This window comes from Rhinolophus hipposideros, assembly GCF_964194185.1.
Source record: "Rhinolophus hipposideros genome assembly, chromosome: 2".
Lineage (NCBI taxonomy): Eukaryota > Metazoa > Chordata > Mammalia > Chiroptera > Rhinolophidae > Rhinolophus > Rhinolophus hipposideros.
The window spans coordinates 81,893,038-81,914,864 of record NC_138048.1 but is presented as its reverse complement, the minus strand read 5'-3'; the positions used below and the strand labels follow the sequence as shown (position 1 = coordinate 81,914,864).

The 21,827-nt window shown below is 41.0% G+C and overlaps 1 pseudogene across 1 annotated transcript; it reads left to right on the top strand.

Annotated features, from left to right (window-relative positions):
• The first annotated feature begins 630 nt into the window (after positions 1–630).
• LOC308510213 (N-alpha-acetyltransferase 50-like) lies at positions 631–1,530 on the top strand (annotated as a pseudogene). Its single transcript has 2 exons — positions 631–935; positions 1,255–1,530. The product of its transcript is annotated as an N-alpha-acetyltransferase 50-like (transcript).
• Positions 1,531–21,827: the final 20,297 nt, after the last annotated feature.

Sequence of the window (21,827 nt, the reverse complement as noted above, 5' to 3'; positions counted from 1 at the left end):
AAACACACTTAAGTATCAAGATTCATGGCAGTCTTTCTGTCCAGATGCTGTGTTCTGTGGAGGCCTCTGCTTGTTGCTATGGCTCCTGGCCTTTGCGTGTGGATGTGGTGGGAGGTGCTGAGTAGCAATGGTGGGGTAGCAAGTCAACTCCAGTTATGCATGGCAAACAGGAGACAACCAGGGCTCTGGGAGGAAGGGTGGCTGGCAAAATGAGGCAGTGAGTCAGTGCAGGATGGGGATTTGAAAGGAGAGTGAGGAGATGGGGGCCATTTTGACGAGGGTGTTCTGGGAGGGATATGGCCAAGAGGGTAGTGGACGATTATTCTTCCTTCCCTGCTCCCACCCCCACACTTCTATCCAACTGCCAGAATTGCAGTGATCTTCAAGGCTTCTGGGACTAGGTTTCCCCTTGCACTTAAGTGTGTAGCCAGGGCTGCAATAGACAATCCCGCCCCCCTGAGAGGGGATACGCAGGGCTGCGCTCCCCTCTCACCTGCTCAGCTCCCTGACCTAGGCGGGGAGGCCGGCTTGTGGGGTTGAGTGGCCTGAGCTCAGGGCGCTGAGAGCTCAGGGTGACGACAACTAAGGTATTGATATAGGTGGTAACAAGGGCCTCAGCAGGTAGGGAAGATGACAGGTACCCGAATCGTGCTGGGAAGTGTGACTCCGCACAATATTAAGCAGCTGAAGAGATTACACCAGCTCATTTTTCCAGTTAGCTACAATGACAAGTTCTACAAGGACGTGCTGTTGGTTGGTGAGCTAGCAAAACTTGCCTCTTTCACTGATATTGCAGTCGCTGTATCGTGCTGTAGGATCATTCACAGACTCAGAAGAGACTTTATATCGTGACACTAGGCTATCTGGCACTGTACCGAAGGCTAGGAACAGGAACTAAAATGTTAAATCATGTCTTAAACATCTGCGAAAAAAGGGCACTCTTTTAAAAAAGATTTTATTGGTGACGGGGAACAGGACTTTATTGGGGAGCAGTGTGTTTTCCCCAGGATCCATCAGCTCCAAGTCAAGTTGTTGACCTTTCAATCTTAGTTGTAGGGGGCACAACCCACCATGCCTTGCGGGAGTTGAACCAGCAACCTTGTGGGTGAGAGCACGCACTCCAAGCAATTGAGTCATCCAGCCACCTGGGAGCTCAGATGGCAGTTCCGCGGCAGCTCGTTGTTTTCATTCTAGTTGCAGAGGGCGCAGCTTTCTGGCCCATGTGGGAATCAAACCAGCAACCCTGTTGCCCAGAGCTCGCCCACTGAGCCATGCGACTGCCCAAAACGGCACTTTGACAGCATCTACGTGCACGTCCAGATCAGCATTGAGTCGGCAATTGACTTCTACAGGAAGTTTCGTTTTGAGATTATTGAGACAAAGAACTGCTGTAAGAGGACAGAACCCGCAGGTGCTCGTGTGCTGCAGAGAAACCGCGAAGTCCCTTCTGGCCAGAAAGCAGATGTGCAATGTGCAAACGACAGACAACTGAACAGATTACAGAGGAACTTCGTTGCACTTCACAAATAAAGGAGGGGCCTATTGATTCCCTCCCCCTCGCCCTTTCTTCTAAAGCCTGTTCTCCTCCTAGTTGTTGTTTTTCTTCCTTTCCTTCCTTTTCCTCTAAAAGTTTTAATACTTTCAAGGACTCTTGAAACTAATCATGTTTGGATTGTTTTAGTTCTCTGACTTTTGTGAGGCGGTTTGATTGTAGGAAGAACATATAGACTAGTTTAGTTTCACAGTTAAGATATATGGTCCCCTCCCCCCCAATTTGGGTGTCAGTGTCACTGCTTTAGCTTTTTCAAAAATGTCCTGCTTTCACACTGAAGGGCAGAGCCGACAAAATATTGTATATTTCAAAAGACAAAGCAGCAGTCATACTTGTATCTTGTCCACTAATCATAGACACATTTCATGTGTTTGTGGTAGTTGGGGTTTTTCAGAACTTTGTGGGATATTAATCCCTGGACATTACCTTCGCTCCACCTTTTGTCCTTCTGAGCATAGTCTCAGGAGTTGGACTGTTGTTGTCCTTGTAAGAAATACTAAGCTTATTTTGCGTTTTTAAGCAATTATTTCCTCCTTCCTCGCTGGTGGCTGAGGGTGGGTGGCACATTTGGGGTAGGCAGTGTTAGACCTCCATCGCGGTATATGAGTTAAACTGCTTTTTGCTAACGATTGGGCTGGTTGTTAGCAGGTTTATTTTTCCTGCTGTTGGTTGTTATTAGTGGCATTAACTTCTAGAGTGTGGGCTGGTGAGATTAATTTTTTAAAAATATCCCAGCCAAAGATATGGCCTTTAACTGGCCTAAAGAGGTTTGTTGTGACTTACGTTTTTTCTTCTGACCTTTTCATTCGTTAGTCTAACCTTAAACATGCAGTTGATGTTCTTATAGGTCAGTATCCCTAAAGAAACCTGAAGCAGGTGTTGTCTCTCAGACATATTAAAAAACAGATCTAAAGGGAAGCTAAGATGCACATGGGGCACGATAAATGCGTTTAATGTCTGCTAATGCTGGCTGTTAAAAGTGTGGCCACTGAGCATTGGATTATATAGGGAAGCATGTCTAGATGGTTGTTTGGAGAATAACGTAGCTGTGCTATTGCTTATCTGTTGGAGAACATTCCAGATTTGCTTACATTCTGTCTGTGCCTGTGACATTGAGTTTAAGGATTTGGGGGAGGGAGAATTGTTAAACACAGTGCTTCTGTTCTTGGAAAAGCAAAAGTCTAGGAATGTTAACAATGCACAGGTCACTGTGACCTGCTCACTGACAGGACGAGTTTATGCCAGATCATTTTCTGGCACATAAAGAGTGGCTTTGACAGGTTGGTCACTTTTTGTAAGATAGGAGGCATCTGAAAATTTTCTTGTTTTCCTCCATAGTCCCGTCTCCAATATTTACAATTTTCTACATTGCTAATACTGGTGGCCCAACAAATATTCTCATTAGACTTTAAAACGATGCACAGAGCTTGAAGATTCTGTCATTTGACTTTAAGAGGAAGGTCGACTCATAACATTTATCCACTTCTGTAAATTCTGGTATAAAAGTCTCGTCCCTCCAAATACATTCAATGACAAAACTATTTTACACAATGTTTATGCACATTTTGTAATCTTTAATTCTTATTTAAGAGTGTGAAAGTACAAAGTACAATAGGTTTCAAAAGTCTTAATTGAGTGCCAAGAATAGTACAATAAAGGAAGTTAGTTGATGAATGAGTTTATAGGGTTCTAATCTTAAGATAGTAAAAATGTAGAAAGACCAAGCCCGTTTCTCGGGTATCAGTTTCTTCAGTCTAAATCTACGCTTAGAAAAAAAGTTTCGCATTAATGACCTTCATGAATAAGCTTCAGCTTGCTCTTGCCAGGAGAAGAGTGCTGAGTACAGAGGCATAATTAGTTTGAAGAATTTGGCCTTTTTGTAAACTTCCAGACATCTAAGTAGATTTTGATATATAATTGAGTTTTCTGAGATGACACTGCCTCTATTTCTATAACTGTTTCACCTGGACTGTCTGATCAGTCCTATGAATGTATCCCTAAATGTAGTTATTGAAACCGAATAGCTGCCTCCTGACAATTAAGTGCATGTTATTTCAGGAGGGAAATATATTAAATTTTGAATTAGGTATGTAAGCTCCCTACCACTGTAGTGTTTCTTTTCCTACACTCGTCAATGACTTTAACCTAAATTGTAACGTTTGTAAAGGGTTAATTGTCCTACATCAAACTTGTATTAAATAATTCCATCCACTTAAGGAGGAAGAGATAGAAGAGGTACAAGCTGGGAACTAGTTCATCTGCCTGTGAGTCATTAAAGACTGAAATAATGTCCCATGTTGAGTTGGTTATTTTGAAATATGATAAAAATTATCATTGACATAAAACATTTATATTAACTGGAAGATCACAGTATATATCCGTCATAGTTTTCAGGACAGATAATTTTTTACTGTGGAGTGAATAGGTAAAAATTATGCTGTGTGGTAATTGCAATTCGGTTCTAAAGAAAAGAATCTGTAGAGAAATCTAGACAATATATAATTAATATATAAGATTAATTTTTATTTGGGGAAAGACGTTCTGAAAAAAGTTTCAGAAGTTCTGAAAAGCAGTTTACTCATCAACCTAAAAAAATCCTCCAAAAATAGAACTATTGGGAAACTGGTGTGTGGGGTGGAAAAGAAAAGCTGCCTCAGTTTTATGGAGGGAATAACTTTAAAGGTATTTAAATGACTAAGTTTACTTGGTGCAGTTAAGAATTAAACTTGTTGATTTTACCTTTACTGTTACATCTGAACTAAATTTAGGAGATGTTCTGGAAATAAATAAATAAATAAATAAATAAATAAATAAATAAATAGATACCGTGTTTCCCCGAAAATAAGACCTAGCCGGATCATCAGCTCTAATGCATCCTTTGCAGCAAAAATTAATATAATACCTGGTATTATATTATGTAATATTATGTTATATTACATTATATTGACTGGGTCTTCTATTAAAATAAGTCCCGGTCTTATATTAATTTTTGCTCCAAAAGACACATTAGAGCTGATGATCCGGCTAAGTCTTATTTTCGGGGAAACACAGTAGTTAGGCAGATTTAAGTTAATTACATATTTCTTTTAAGAGCAGAGTAAATTTTGAACAATTGCACAGATTGTTAGGTTGAATTTTAGTAAGTATGTTTACCTTTTTTTAAATAATTTTTTTGAAATTAAAAAATTTTAATTAAAGAACACAGTATGAAATTTAAACAGTGACAATGTAAAATAAATAATAGTAAAGCTTCCCCTTCCCTTCGGCTCCACCTCTCTTTTTCCTATCCCAGGTAACCTCTGCTAATAAGTTGGATTTGCTAGTCGGACCTCTCTGTGCAGTGTTTGTCTTTCTATGGACAAAGCTCCAGAGTTTGGAGAAGGAAAAACATCTCTTCTTGAGGAATATGAAGTCTGAATAATGACAGACATAGAATTTCTTCACCCAGTTTGACCAGAAATGTAATTGCTTCTTCTGTCACACTCGAGAGACCACTTGTATTTCCCTTGCAGGAAACCATCTGTGTAGCTTCAAAGTTCGGAGGTATGAATTCAGAGCATCACATAAGGAAATCCCTTAAGTCTTTGTTGCCCTCTCCTAACCACGCAGAAATTGCCTTTTCTCACTGCCAGTCACTTGGTTAAGCTATGGCTGCTCTTGTGAATGTTCTGTATTTCTTCTTTTTGTGTGACAGTGTCCTCTCAGTCAAAACACCTTAGCAAATGCTTTTCTTTGCTAAGCTCTTCAAGGCCATGGCAAATGGAGCACCAGAAACATCTGAAATAAAAACAGCATCCGTCACTGTGTTGATGCTGGCTGTAAATCAGTGCATTGGAGAGGTTAGCAGACCATGGCTTACACTCATCAGGGGCTGCCCACTTACTGGGGTGCAGACTTCTTTTCCTAGAGGCACTCTTTATAGATTGTTAGCACTGTCCCTGAGGCCTGTATGGAAGAATATGATTGGTTTTTGGGGTTCTTGTCTTGTTTCAACTCACTTCCCACCTCCTGGTAGCATCTTACTCTATGTTCTTGCCTTAGGTCCTTTGAACCTGCTGTGTCCTCCCCAGAATGCTTTTATCCTGCTCTCCCTACCCCCTACTTTCATGCCCTTTTTGCAGGATCCAGCTTGATGTAATTTCCTCAGGTCCTCCAGATCAGGTTAGCTGCCTTTCCGGACGCCTCATGGTATTTTGTACTTAGCACTCTTCACACTTAGAATTCCTGGTCAGTGTCTTTCTTCCTTTCTAGGTGGCAGCCTTCGTGAGAGTTTAGATTGTTTCAATTACTGCTGTATCCCCAGCATCCTGTCCAGAACTTGGCACAGAGGAGATGCTCAATAAATAAGTGTTAAATGGTGGAAGTGAGAGCAGGGGTTTCTAAACTTGCTTAATCAGAATCACTTGCAGAAGCCTGGTTGAAATACAGATTCTTGTGCTCCTCTATCCTGGCTATCCTGATTTAGCAAATTTTGGGGAGGCTCCAGAAATGTGGGTTTTTAACAAGAGTCCCCTGCGATCCTTATGCTTGAGCCACCCTGGAAGACTGCTGGGAAACCCTTGAGGAGGAGCAGAGAAAGCAGAAAGGACATTGACCAGGTGTCTGAATAGCTGCCACTAACTCTCTTTATGTGCTCTCGGCCATGGCACAGAAACTTTCTCAGCCTTTATATCCTCATCCATAAACTCAGAGATCTAGACTGAATAATCTTTGAACTTCTTGCCAGCTCTGACAATCCCCATTTCTAAAATCTCCGAGGGACACTTCATATATGTATGTCTTTTCCCATCTCCACCCTCCTATCCTTTGGGCCCAATCAGTGGATATTTGAATGTGAAGTGTGACTTACAGAAAAGCAGGCAGACACGAGGCATTTAACAGCGCACAGTATTCACTAATCTGTGGTAGAATCATTGATGTGGGAGAAAGGAGCATAATAATTTCTTACATTGGTCTGTTATGGACAAACTTGAAATTGATTCCCATGAACCCTTGCTTCTTGGTGTCCACGCCCTTGCATAATCTCTTCTTTTTGAGTGTGGGTGGGACCTGTAGAATATGCAAAAGGGATAGGCTGTCACTCCCATGATGATAGTATAAAAATACTTACATGGCTTTTAAAAGATTTTGTAGTAATACTATGTCTTGCTAGCAGACTTGCTGTAGAGTCTTTCTCTTCCTGTTGCTAGTTTTGAAGAAGCAAGCTGCAATGAATCCTGCAGCCACAGGGAAATGAATTCTGTGAACAAGCTAAGGGTCCTTGGAAGTAGACCCTTCCCCAGTCAAGCCTGTGATGAAAACTCAGCCTTGTCTGGCATCTTGATTAACAACCTTGTGAGACACTAAGTGGAGACTCCGTTTAGCCATGTCTGGATTTGCCATCCACAGAAACGGTGATATAATAAATGTGTGTTGTTTTAAGCACTAAGTTTGTGGTAATTTGTTATGGAGTATAGGAGTCTAACATAGTCAGCAATCGATGCAACAATGCTATGTAACAAACCACTCCAAAATTCAATGAAAATTTATGGTAAGAAGGATTTATGCTCAAGCTCAGGAGGCTGCAGGTGTATGTGGCATGGCTGATACAGGCTGGGCTCAACTGAGTTTACCTCCTCGCTGTAGTTTAGGTTGAGTTCTGCTCTGTATATCTTGGTCCAAGGGAACAGGCTAAAGGGCAGCAGGATCTCACGGTGACTCACTGGTGCTGAAGAACCAAGCAGAAATGTATATACGCGTGTAAGTACATCTAAGGCCTACTTGTGTCAATTTCTCGAACATTTCATTGGCCAAAGCCAGTCACATGGCCAAGCCCAACATCAGTGGCAAATAAATACTTTTTCTGATCATAATAAAAATTTTTCAAAATTAGCCTGGCTTCTTAGTCTTAAGTGCCCTCATGAACACCAACTCATTTTATTTTCCCTGAAATCTTACGAAGAAGGCAGAGAACAATTTTTTTAAAAAAATTTATTTTTTGTATTTACAGATGAGGAAAGATGGGCTCAGACTGATTAAACGAAATTCTCACTATCAGCTGGCTGTTTTTTGGCAGAGTGGACCTATGACGAATGTCTGCCCACTCTTTATCTGTGCTCTTCCTATGGTGTTAGGATTTCCCAGATGTGGTTGGTTTGTGTTAATGGTACATAACAACACTATTTTAAATGTTTTGAAAGCCATTTAAGTATTTTAAGCCATTCTGAACTGCTTCACTTCCCTGAATGCCCTGCTCCCTCATCCTGCACCTTTGCACTGACCATTCTGTCATCTGTAACTGTTTTTCCTGATCCTTCCCAACCCTCAATGCCTTCAACCTAACATCTCTACTTAGTGTTCAACTTCCTGACCTTAGTTGAGACTTTCACTCCTTTGAGAAGTCTTCCTTGACTTATGCTCTTCCATCTTTTCCCATCATAACCTGTACTTCTCCCATTTGTGGCAAATAACCCACTGCATTATAGTTACAGTATCGTTACCTGTCTCCTTAAAGAACTGTGAGCTCCCTGAAGGTAGGAGCTTTCCTTTCACCATCAGGCATCACAGCATCGAGGACATAATAGACACCAAGTGTGTGTTCACTGATCGACTAACGCTTTCCTCAGAAGCCACAAATGCTGCCATTTATCTGTGAGTGACACCTGCACTAGTGCTTTTATCCTATTGTTTTATTTACTTTGCATAATCTGGCTCTGTTTTTCCTAATTATTAAAACAAAATCTGGATAATTTTTTAGAGCTAATGAGGACAACTAGCAATATTTAAATAACTTGTGAAATCTCCTAGACAAAGAATAGAATGTTTAGTGCTGGATGTGGAATAAAGTTCAGCTAACCAAATCCCATTAGTTTTTGGCAAGAACCAGGGCCTTAGGTCAGATCATGAAAGTCCTAGAAGGTAATATTTAGAAATTTAGACTCAATTTGAGGGAGACCCATGATCACATGAGTGTTCTAAATAGACCTAAGTGGATGAGCAAGTGAGTGAGGGTTATTGATGAGAAGCTTTTGTCTGTTAAGAAATCCTGGTGGCTTAGACCATGGTGTGGTGGGAAAGGAGAAGAGACATCAATGCTAGAGATAATACTACACACTTACTAGGACTTTGGGATAGGGAGGTGAATCTGGCCTGAGACATTTTGGATTCTATGTAAAAATAAGTCTATTCCAGAAATCTGTGACCTAAAGAGAACAACTCACATGTGTAATGCAAGAAGAGTGGCTTCTGGAGTCATTGAGGAAACAAGTCACTTAACCTTTCTGAATTTCAGAATGCACAATGAGGCAATTCAAACTTTCTTCAAAATTGAATGAGATAGATACGTAAATGTGATCAACGGGTGGTAAACACCAGTCAACGTTCTGAAATGTCACTACCTCCACATAGGTTTGTTTGCGTTTATTAAAGATCTACTCATCCTTCATGGGTCAGCCAAAGCTGCTACCTCTCCCCTGACCACTACCACCCTAAGTGTTTCCTACCTCTATGCCTGGAGCATTATTACCTGTAGCAGGCACGTGGTGCCTGTCTTTTTTGTTTTGTTTTGTCTTCAAGAGCAGAGTTTATCATACTCCTCACACTCTTGTGTTATTACTCTAAGCCAGACCACTCTCTTCCTTCATCACTTTTTATTCCTTTACCTCCTCATACCCTGTCCCTACCCTTCCAGCAACCATTCCAGTGTGTTCATGTGTATTCTCGCAAGATGTCTGTTGTTTTTCTGTGAACATATATTTTTAAATTGCATAAATGAGAATGTTTTCTGTCTCATTCTGTTTCTTCCCTTTCCCTGAGGACTGAATTTTAAAGCACCGTTCACGTTGCCATGGTGTCCATCTAATTGATTGCATTTGACAGCTGCACACTGTGTCACATCGGGCATCTCTCACATTGTACCTGTTCACTTTTCTAATGACAGACACTAACTAGTGTGGCTCCAACTCCTTTCTTCACAAATGATTCTGCAATGAACATCCTCAAGCATGGCTCCTCATGATGGTGGTTCTCAATTGAGGATGATTTTGCACCTCCAGGGACATTTGGCAATGTCTGGAGACATGTTTGGTTGTCACAGCTGGGGAAGGACATTACAGTGGGTAGAGGCCCGGGTGGGCAGGGGTGCTGTTCAACCTCCTCCAATGCACAGGACAGCCCCACGACTAAGAATGATTTGGTCCCAAATAGAAATAGTGCCGAGGTGGAGAAACTGCCGTATGGACATGTGGGAGGACTTACTGGGACAGCTTCCCAGGAGCAGGCTGGCTGGGCCACAGTGTATTCTTGATTTGAGCAAATAGTAGCAGCCGGCTGCTCTCCTGCTCGGCTGTACCACTCAGCACTCCCAGCGCAGTTCACAAGCCCTCAACGCCCCGCATTCCTGCCAGTACTCGGATCGCCCTGCTTTAAACTGTTTTGCCATCTATTGTGTATAAAATGAGATTTCATTTTATTTTAATTTACATTTCTCTAATTGTTAAAGAGTTAGCCATCTGTTCATTATGGTATAGAAACTTCTTGGGAAGGCCAACTAACACAGAGTTGAAAAGCCTGGAGCCTGCTGTTTTGCCTTTTATAAAATTTTCATCAATTACCTGGTCTCTCTGAGCATCAGCCTTCTTATCTGTAAAATCTGGAATGAAAATAGTCACCTTCTCATAGAGTTACTGTTATACCATTATTATCTCACCATCATACGTGCGATAATAAAAATAAAGCTTTGCCTGGCACACAGTAAGCACTAAACAAAAGTGTTATTATAATGATAATGTAAGATGATAACTTTCTTACTAAATTATGTACCTCCTGGTACTTGGCACATAAAAATGCTTCATACAGTGTTACTGACGAGGGAGGGAGGCAGGAGGAACAGGTATTCTTATAACCTGGCCTAGCTTAAAGATGCTGGCTTATTGCTTCCAAAGGTGATGTAAATCTCAGGGCAGCCAAATTCAAGGCTACAAGAGACAACTCCATTCCTCTAGTTTTCTGATGATCAACAGTCACAAAGACAAAAGAGTTTGCATCTTAAGAACTCTTTCTATGCGTTAAATATTCTATGCATTTCACATACAGATGTCATTCAATCCTCATGACTGTCCTTTAAGGTAAATCATTTTATTCCCATTTCACTGGGAACTTGTGTAACCTGCCCAAGCCACCTTGCTTCATAAATAGTGAAGGACTTGAACTTGAGACTTTCTGACTCCACTTAGCCATGTTCCCTTTTGTCCCAAACTCAGGTGGGCTCTCAGAGAATATGTACTTTAAATGTGCAAGGGATCATACCACGGAGAACGTGGCTGGCGGAATCCAACCTCTCAAGTTCTTCTGTTTATTTGAAAGTTTATCAGATGTATCTGACTGGGGAAGAACTTGGAAAACTGGACCCTGAAGCAAAGGTGTAAGAATTTCTGTGATATGAACTCTAGTGGCTCCAGGCAAACAAAACACAAAAACAACCACATGGTATACATTGGAGGCAGTGTTCTAATTCTGCTGTGGTTTGTGCAGCTATGCAAATGATCTCTGAACTTGGTCTTGAATCACCTCAGATTGCATGCAAATGCAACAAGCAGCTTAGAAATAGAGATGAATGCTGCACATCGTTTGTATTCACAATCTTCAAGTTCCCTTCACAATTGGATTTACAAAACCGCTTCATAATTCTGGTAGTCTGATAGAAATACTGTTTGCCCAATCTCCATAAAATTGACTTCAAGAAAGGTTAATTCTGGGCTATAAAAGGACTAAATCTTTTCCTTAACAAGCGTATTTTCTGCAACAAATATAATGAGCTAATTAATAAACGTGAGATCAATTGGGCCACCTTTCCTGAAGCAGGGACATTTTTACTTCTGAGACTTACAAAAGGACAAGGGTAGCTTCATTACTAACTGGAGTCACCTTTTTTTGTGCCTGGTTCCTTGGAACAGCTCCTCTTTTTTAAAGGCCAGAAGCTCAGATCTGACACCTTGGAAGTTGAGAACTTGACAACAATACCAAAAGGAAAAAAAGGATACTTAAGTTCTTTCTTGCAACTATTAGTTCCACAAGGAAGGCAGGCCCTGGGATAACGACATTGACACCCTGAAAATAGTGTCTTGGTGCTTCTCTTTGATATCTATAAATGCACTGACGTGCTTCACTGCCAATTATTTCTTAAACCATTAACCATAACCTAATGAAGAGACATTTTGCAAAATAAAATGAGAGTTATTTTTTGTGTATTGAAAAAAACATGTATGAGTTGATATAAAAGTACAGTTTAAGTGATATAACTTGGTCTGCTTCAGCATCCAGCACATATAAGGCAGGCTTCTCCTTAGAATGGGTTTAGTATTTTTGAATCTTTTGTGACGTGACCATAACTTTGGTGTTAGCATAGGATTTTTTTGACAGATCTGCGTAGCAGGATGGCTGAAGGTATAGGTAATGAGGTGATAATAGAAACTCTCCCCACTTCAGAGCTGCCAAGGACAGTAGGACTTCAAAGTTGGAGCTTTGGATGAACATTTTAGGGCGTCTCAGTCAGGGTCTTCATGGGTGGACTGTTTTGTAATGGTTGGGCCTCCAGAGCTCCAAAGCCAGAGGCATCAGATCCACCACTAGATAACTGTGCTGCGGAGACCTGGGCAAAGGTATTTTGCGGGGCCCCTGACTATAAAAACAAGTCTATTTAAAATGTCTTACAAAACTTCTGGGCCCGTGTGAGGTAGGTAACTTATCAGTGAAGATTTAGAATAATGGGTAGAGAGGCGGAACTGCCTGAGGTATTGGTTTGTTGTCAAGTCTGGGCCAGTGAAGGCCTAGTGTAGTGTCCAGGTACCAGTTCTTCCTGTTCGCATCCAGAAACCTTCTCTTTGTGCTCTTTATTGTCACACGTATTCTTCCTGGCTAGTTTCTTGTCTCCCATAATCAGGAAAAGGCAGCAGTGCTGTTACTGCTCACATTGCCGTGGCCCCTAACAATCTGTCTGAAGCCACAATCCGTGGATAAGGGTGGGCCCTGTGGGCAGAGAGAGACGAGGGGCCCATGTAAGCAAGGAACATTTGTTCTTCATCTAGCACCGCTTAGCACCAAGTCAGTAAGTCAGGGAGATCAAGTGAGGACAGATAAGGAGGGCCTGTTAACCTTGCAGAGTAATTGCCGTGATCCCCCTTGGAGATGGACACAGCCATACCTGGAGGACTGCTTGGCCCGTGGTGCAGGTGGTGGAAATGGGGGTGGGGCGTGATGGCCACCCTGCTAGCCAGCAGCAGGATTCATACAGGACGGGGGACCTCTGCCACCACCTCTGTGGAGGTAGGTGTGTTGTGGACTGGAGATAGTGTCCTGGTCAGAACACAGACAGGTGAGAACTGTGGAAGGGGCCTACACAGGCAGCCCAGGCTCACAGGACTGCCGTGACCCATTGTAAATGATGTGGCCAACATCAGTGAGAGTCAACCAAAATCACTCTGCCGACACTTCACGGGCCAGTCTTGTGTTATCCTCTGAAAGAAACACTCCGCTGGCTAGATCACTCTCTTGGAACCAGAGCTTCCCCAAGACAATGGGAATGCCAGAGCTCTTTGAAGCATGTGGGGGAGTGAAAGGAGAGGATGTGAAATGAGAGAGGAGGGGACGAAGGGTCTGAGCATGGAGCCATGGTGGATCAGAGTTCATTTCAGTCTTCTGGTCTCTCCCAGGCTCCCCTTGGGTAGAGCCCGAGTCAGTGCTCTGAGATCCGGTATCGACTTGGGGGAGCATCATGCTTTGCGTGTAGGGTTGAGCTGTGCGAGTTGCTGTTCCGGTCAGTATCGGGTGGCGAGCTCCCTTCTGCAGCAGCCAGTGTGTCACCGTTGGCCATGTAGCAGGAGAGATGCCCACGAGTGACTTAGTGCTCCTTTCATAGAAACGTCAATGTTCTGAGATACTAGTGAGTCCTGAGATGCAGGGGGTTCCCTGGTCACCCAAGAGTGGTGCCTGTGTTAAAAAGTTAAAAACTTATATTAGTTTGCTAGGGTGGCTGTAACAAGATACCATAGACTGGGTGGATTGGACAACAGAAATTTATTGTCTTACAGTTTTGGAAACTGGAAGCCCAACATGTTGGGCTTCTAGTGTTGGCAGGGTCGGCTCCTTCTGGGAGCTGTGAGGAGAAATCTGTGCCATGTCTCTCATCTAGCTTCTGGAGGTTTCACAATCATGGGCGTTCCTTGGCTTCTGCTGCATCCCTCCCATCTCTGCCTTCATCTTCATATGACGTCCTCCCTGTGTACACGTGCTGTGACTGTTGGTTATGTGTTCAACAGATCCTTCCAATTCCCCTTTCCTTGCCCACTTCCCACTGCAGAGGCTAGAAAAACAGATTTTACCCAGATTCCCAGCTTCCTTTGTCATCAGGTGTGGTTGTGTGACCTAGTTCTGGCTGATGAGATGTAAAGGGACGTCAGCTGGTGGTCTCTGGGAAAGGGTTTCTTCCCAGGGGGGAGAGATTTTTTTCTGCTCTTGGAATGTTGCAGTGTGCGACTGTGATGCCTGATGCTGCCCCAGTTTTCTGCCGCCCTGGTGGAAAGGCCCACAGACTCACAGAGCTTCACAGCCAGCACCGCGACCTCCCTGCGTGCCTGCGCCAAATAAGAAAAGCCTTCCTCTGCACAGTGTGAGTGTGATACTGTAGGCGACGTATTTCACTTTCTATGTTATTGAAGACACTGTTGGCTAGGTTTCGCCACTCACAGCCAATAGCAGCTTCTGGAGATGTCCGGCAAAAAGTGGTTACATAGATTAGAGAAATATTGACTATTATCATTTCCATGAAAGCTTTAGAGTGCATAAAAGCAACTCAAATGCTTTAAGAAGTTCTGTTAATCCCAGTGTTTCCCAAATATTTTTACCGTGAAGGCATATCTCTCTAGTCTTTCCTCCCCCTCCTTTCTCTCCCTCTCTGCCTCTCTTTTTGTGTCTGTCTGTCTGTCCGTCCGTCTCTCTCTCTCTCCTATGACGTCTATTGATGTTACCATTGTCTTTTTTATTATAAAATCTCGATGGAACTCATTTTGGAAAATACTGAAAGAATGGTATCAGGTGTGCTCAAGTTCTTTGCTGAAGCCAAGTTTCTGACGTTAGTGCCACCCGCACCACCTCTGTAAGTTACTACCTCCAGCCCATTCCTCTTCCCCAAACAGGCACCTCACTACTTCCCATCCCACTGTGCCTGGAGGGCCAGGGCTGCACAAGCTGTCCCCTAATGTTGGGAAGATGGCTGACTCCACCCAGGGGCTCCTCATGCTCATGAGTGATCTCCCGAGATAAAGGGGTGACCTCTCCCCGACTCCTCTGGCACCTCTCTGTGCTTCTCTCAGAGACAAGTTGAAAAATGTTGGAGCCGGAGGCCGTGCTTAAACTGTCAGCTCCAGAAGAGCCATCGTCTCCCTGGAGCTAGCAAAGACTAAGTTGGGAGATGTATGTGCTCCCTCTCCAGGAAACAGAATGGAGCAGATGGCCCATTAGCTAGAAAGGAGTTTCATTAGCATCAGCTAAAACAGCTACAAAAAAGCAGCTTTGGTGAAAACCACTTGCAGCTTCCAGGGGACTTAAGTGACTTGTGCCCCCAAAATCATAATTTCCTATCTTAATTTTTTGTCATTCCTGGTCTGGCAAGGTGGAGCGTGAAGCCCCTTGTGCTGCTCTCTATTTGTTTTACATTCCATGTGTATAAAGTTATTTTCATCTTCTCCTTATGGGGAGTTCTCTTTGCTACCCCCTATCACAGAGAGGAAATTTTACCTCTTCATCCCTTAAACCTACCGAGATTAGAATTTGCACCTGTGAGCTTAGTTCCTGGAGTAGGGCGTACCTTCATAGAGCCAAATCTCTCAGTCACTGCAGAATTAAGTTTGCATACCTAGAACAGTGAGGCTACCCTGAGTAATGGATAGTGACTCTCGATTTGGAATTAGACCAACGAAGCATGAATGTTTGGGCCTCTTACATGTGATGTTTTTAGGAAGTGACTTGATTTTTCTACACCTATGTGTCCTCGTTTGTAGAGAGGGGATGATAATAGCAGCCCTGAGCGCCCCCCCACAATATTGTTTTGAGGATTTCATTGAGAAGTCTGTGTGACTTGTCTTCCTTATTATTGTTTCTTCAGCTTTGAGTTTGTTCCCTGGCATGTAAGAAATATTCAATAAATGAATGTTGAATGAAGGACTGAAAGAATGACTGCTGTTTCTCACTGCACTTCTAAATCTTAGTCTTAGCATGTACAGAAGTTTGCAATTGGAGATGTAGTAGTTTGGTTTGTGAAATTACTTGTTTAATATTTTGATTTAACATTTTCTTAGCTTTAAAATGGCATACAGATATGTTCTTTTTTCTTTTAACAAAAATTATCTAGAATCTAGATAATTAAAATAGAAATTAAAAGATTCTATATTCCCCCTCTCATATTTTAGTCAGATGTTTATCATAATATAGACCCAGAAGACCAGTTCATGCCTTTTTTTCCTCTCAGATCACACTCTCTGTTTTGTGTTTGCTACTAAGTATGTAAAAATGTGTATAAAAACTTCCCCCGAGGTTACCATGTTTCCCTGAAAATAAGACCTAGCCGGACCATCAGCTCTAATGCGTCCTTTGGAGCAAACATTAATATAAGCCCCTGTCTTATATTGTATAAGACCGGGTCTTATAGTAAAATAAGGCCGGGTCTTATATTAATGTTTGCTCCAAAAGACACATTCGAGCTGATGGTCCGGCTAGGTCTTATTTTCAGGGAAACACGGTATGTATGCTGAGTACCTTCTATGCCAAGCACTCGGCTAGGTGCTGGGGGGAGATGGAGAGCAACAAAGATACTCTGACCTTCATAAAGCACAGAGTCTAATGGGAGGATAAATGCTAAACACATATTTGCAGAAATAAGTCTAGGAAGGAAATTTAAACAGTGCAATGAAAAATGATCACGGAAGGATTGCTTTAGATTAGGGGACAGAGAGGACTGCTATGAGAGTGGAATAAACGCAGACAGACCTAAAGGATGAGTAGTTGTAGGCAGGTGAAGAGGAAGGACGAGAGCATTCCAGGCAGGGGGAACTCCAAAGGCCCTGAGGTGGCCAGAGGCCTGTAGCACAGAGAGCAGGTGGTAGCTGGTAGAGGGAAGTCTGGTGAGGTAAGCAGGGCCAGGAGATAGAGAACTTTGTTGTCAAAAAGAAGGTTTTGAGTTATTTTCATCCCGTTTTATTGAGATATAATTGACTTATAATATTGTATAAGTTTAAGGTGTAATGTGATGATTTGATGCACAATATGTTGTGAAATGATGACCACAATAAGTTTAGTTAACACATCCATCACTTCACATAATTACCTTTTTTGTGTGTGTGGTGAGAACATTTAAGATCTACTCTCTTAGCAACTTTCAAGTATATATTACAGTGTTGTTAACTATAGTCACTATGCTGTACGTTAGAGCCCCAGAACTTATTAGTCTTATATCTGGAAGTCTGTACCCTCTGAGTAATATCTCCCCATTTCCTACATCCCACAGCCCCTGGTGATCCCATTCTACTGTCTGTTTCTATGAGTTTGGCTTTTTTCAATTCCATAGACAAGAGAGATCATACAGTATTAGCCTTTCTCTGTCTGAGTTATTTCACTTAGCGTAATGCTTCCGTGTCCATCCATGTTGTGGCAAATGGCAGGATTTCTTTCTTTTTTATGGCCAGGTAATATTCCATTGTGTGTATACGACTATATGTACCGCATTTTCCTTATCCATTCGTCTGTCAATGGACGTTTAGGTTTGTTTCCATATCTTGGCTATTGTGAATAATGCTGCAGTGAACATGGTTGTACAGATATCTCTTCGAAATACTGATTCATTTCCTTTGGATATATACTCAGAAGAAAGACTGCTAGATCATATGGTAGTTCTATTTTTCATTTTTTGCAGAACTTCCATACTGTTTTCCATCGTGGCTGCACCAGTTTACATTCCCACTAACTGTGTATATGGGTTCCCTTTTCTCCACATTCTAGTCAAAACTCACCTCTTATCTTTTTTTTTTTAAATTAAAGTTTATTGGGGTGACAATTGTTAGTAAAGTTACATAGATTTCAGGTGTACAATTTTGTAACGCATCACCTATATATCACATTGCGTGTTCACCACCCAGAATCAGTTCTCTTTCCATCACCATATATTAGACCCTGTTTACCCTCTTCTAGAACCCCCCTCCCACCTCTTGTCTTTTTGATAATAGCCATTCTAACTGGTGTAAAGTGATATCTTGTTGTGGTTTTATCTTTAGAGAAGCTATTAAAAGGTTTTCAACAGGGAGTAAAATTTATATTTTTTCAAAGACTGTATTAATGGATGTGTGGAAAATAAATTGGGTCAACTAAGAGTAATCAATTAAGAGGCTATTGCTATAAATTAGACAAGGGATGATGGTGTTGGAATGAAAGAGGTGAAGGTGGAGAAGAGTGGAGGAATTAGTAATACATTTGTGAGGAAGTATCTCTAACACTGGTTGAGAAAATGGGTATTTGGGGATTGGAGAAGATGATGGATCATAGGGGACTCCAGATTTTGGGCTTGAGCAATTGGTTGGGTGAAGGAGCTATTTACTGAAATGGAGACCACTGGACAAGAAGCAGTGTGATGGGAAGATTTGGAAATATGAACTCATGATATCCTTTCTTTTTTTTCTTTTTTCTTTTAAATTATGACTGTAGTTTTTAGAGCAGTTGTAGTTTCACAGCAAAATTGAAGGAAAGAAAGGTACAGAGATTTCCCATGTACCTTCTGCTTCCACACATGGATAGCTTTCCCCGTTATCAACATCTCACTAGAGTGTTTTGTTGCAGCTGATAGACCTACATTGACACTTCGTAATCACCCAAAGTCCATAGTTTACTTTAGGGTTCAGTCTCTGTGTTGTACATCGTATGGGTTTGGACAAATGTATTATGACATATGTCCATCATTATCATACAGAGTATTTTCACTGCCCTAAACATCCTCTGTGTTCTGCCTATTCATTCTCCACTCCTCTGCCAACCCCTGGCAACCACTGATCTTTTTATTGAACCCACAGTTTTGCCTTTTTCAGAGTGTCGTATAGTTGGAATCATGCAGTATAGAGCTTTTTCAGATTGACTTCTTTCATTTAATAATATACACTTAAGATTCTTCTATGTCTTTTCACGACTCGAAAGCTCAGTTCTTTTTAGTGCTAAGTAATATTCCACTCTCTGGATGGACCACAGTTTATTTATCAATTCTCCTACTAAGGGACATCTTGGCTGCTTCCAAGTTTTGGCAATTAGGAATAAAGGTGTTACAAACCTCCATGTGCAGGTTTTTGTGTGGGCATATGTTTTCAACTCCTTTGGGTAAATACCAAGCAGTGTGATTGCTGGATTGTATGGTTTGACTTTGTTTAGTTTTTAAGAAACAGGAAAACTGTCTCTCAAAGTGACTGTTCCATTTTGCATTCCCAGCAGCAGTGTTGTTCTACATCCATGCCAGTATTAAGTGTTGTCAGTGTTCTGGGTTTTGACCATTCCCATGGGTGTGTAGTGGTAACTCATGGTTCTAATTTGCATTTGCCTAGTGATGTACAGATATGGAACATCTTTTCACATGCTTATTCGCCATCTGTATATCTTCTGTGGTTGGTGTCTGTTAAGGTCTTTGGCCCATTTTTAATCAGGTGGTTTGTTTTCTTATTGTTGAGTTTAAGAGTTTTTGTATCTTTTGCATAACAGTCCTTCATCGGATGTGTGTTGTAAATATTTTCTTCAAGTCTGTGACTTGCATTCTCATTCTCTTGACATCGTCTTTCGCAGAGCAGAAGTTTCTAATTGTAATGAAGTTGATCTTACTAATTATTTTGTATGGATCTTGCCTTTGGTGTTATAGCTAAAAAGTCATCTCCATACCCCAAATCATATAGGTTTTCTCCTGTGTTCTTATCTAGGAGTTTTATAGTTTCACATTTTACATTTAGGTCTATGACCCATTTTGAGTTAATTTTTGTGAGGGGTGCATGTGGATGCCCAGTTGTTCTAGCACCATTTGTTGAAAAGATTTTCTTTGCTCCATTTGTCAAAGATCAGCTGACTATATTTATGGGGGTCTACTTCTGGGCTCTGTATTCTGTTCATTGATCTGTTTGCCTTTTCCTTCGTCAATACCACACTGTCTTGATTATTCTAGATTTATAGCAAATTTTGAGGTTGGATAATGTCAGTCTTCCAACTTTGTTCTTCTCCTTCAATATTGTATTGGTTATTCTAGGTCTTTTGCCTTTCCATATAAACTGTAGAATCAGTTTGTCAGTATCCACAAAATAACATACTGGGATTTTTATTGGAATTGCATCGAATCTATAGATCAAGTTGGGAAGAACTGACATATGATAATATTGAATCTTCCTATCCATGAATATGGAAGTGTTTCCTCTCTTTAATATTTAGAAACATATCTAGATTGTTTTTCAGATTCAGCTTTCCATATTTTCCAAGCAGCTGTGGAATACATTTATTGAGAAGGGAAATGAAATTTACATTCGTAATCCTTATGTTTTGATTTTTAAAAACAAACTTGTCATTGGTTGTCTTGTGTTTCTTAGTAGCTATAATGCAAATCTTGAGCCAGACAGTAATATATTAACAATGGCACATTCATTCTTTTGAACTGTGTCAAGAGAAGTGTGGGGAATTCAGTTGCACTTCATAATGAAAGCAAGTCTTTTTGGTATTATATGCAGAGATGTTGGTTGGATTTCTCAAGTTGTAGGCTATAAAGAGCAATTACAGTGGAAATTTCTGTCTACCCCAGAGGGTGAGCAAAATCATTAAGAATCAATGATATTGGAAGATTTTTCACAGTGGGAGGAAAAGTTGAAGTTAGATTAAATATTCAGACCTGCCAGTGTTTTTTTCAGGTCTTTGTTGAGATTTCACCAGACTCTTTCCATACTTGGCACATTAGGCAAATACCAATGAGTTCCATTCATATAAGGAATATGGTACTTACTGCTTAGCCTTGAAAGGGGCAATGAGCCACTTTCGGTTCCCACTGACATGTGTACTTTGACAAAGAATTATTTATTTTAATTCTTTGGCCTATGATTCAGTGCTTATTTACTTGGTAAGGATAAAATATGTATTCTTATGTTTCACAGAAAATTTTAAAAGATTTTATTTAAACAAAACATTTATTTATAATTGAGGGTATAGGGATAGATTCAAAAGATATCTTAAAGAGAATCATTTAGCTTCATTTATTTGCTTTAATTGATCATCTGTATTACATGACATTGAAATACATTCAGTCATACACTGAAATGTCAAAAATGAATACAATCACTGGCAATTTTAGTATCAATGTATTTCGGATCATTTAGCAAGCATATTCCAAGTTGCCTATTTATAGATTATATGCCCAAACACATAGTTCAAAACTATCAAGTTTAAGATCTACTCTTCACCTATTATTCACACAATGCAAAAGTTAAATCATTGTAAAAAATGTTACATTAACTTAATATCTAGTAAGAAGATACTGAGAATGCCATGCACATTTAAAATCTCTTAAATTATTTAACATATGAAAATTCATCTGTGTTACTGTTTATGTAAAAAAGCTTTTCCTGGTTCCTCTGCAGTAACAATTATGCTTCATTTCCATTTCAAAGCTTAATAATCACAAGATATGGTACATATACTCAATAAATTCACTTACGAAGAATACTAAATCCTTCTTGATCAATCAAGTATCTCTCCTTCATGGAATTTAGGAATTTCAGATTTCTTAAAGGCCATGTGATACCTAGTAAGGTTAGGACAGAGGTAGAGTGTGGTTGTAGGACATGGGCCAAGGTAAAAACTGCAATTAACCAGTCCATTATCGAGAACAAGATTGTACTTGGAAATAATAGACAATATTAATTTTATTTATTGCTACCTGGATGCATTATTTTCCTAGGCCTGCCATAACAAAGTACCATAAACTGAGTAGCTTAAAACAACATCAGTTTATTCTCTGATAGTTCTGGAGGCCAGAGGTCCTAAATCAAGGTGTTGGCAGTGTTGGTTCCTTCCCGAACACTCTAGGGGAGGGTTCCTTCTGCCTCTTCTAGCTTTTGGTGGTTCCAGGAGTTCTTTGGCTTGTTGCAACAAAACTCATATCTCTGCCTCCATTGCTACATGGCTTCCGCCTGTGTTTCTCCTCTCTGTGTGTCTCCTTGTCTTCTAGATACCTGTTATGGAATTTAGG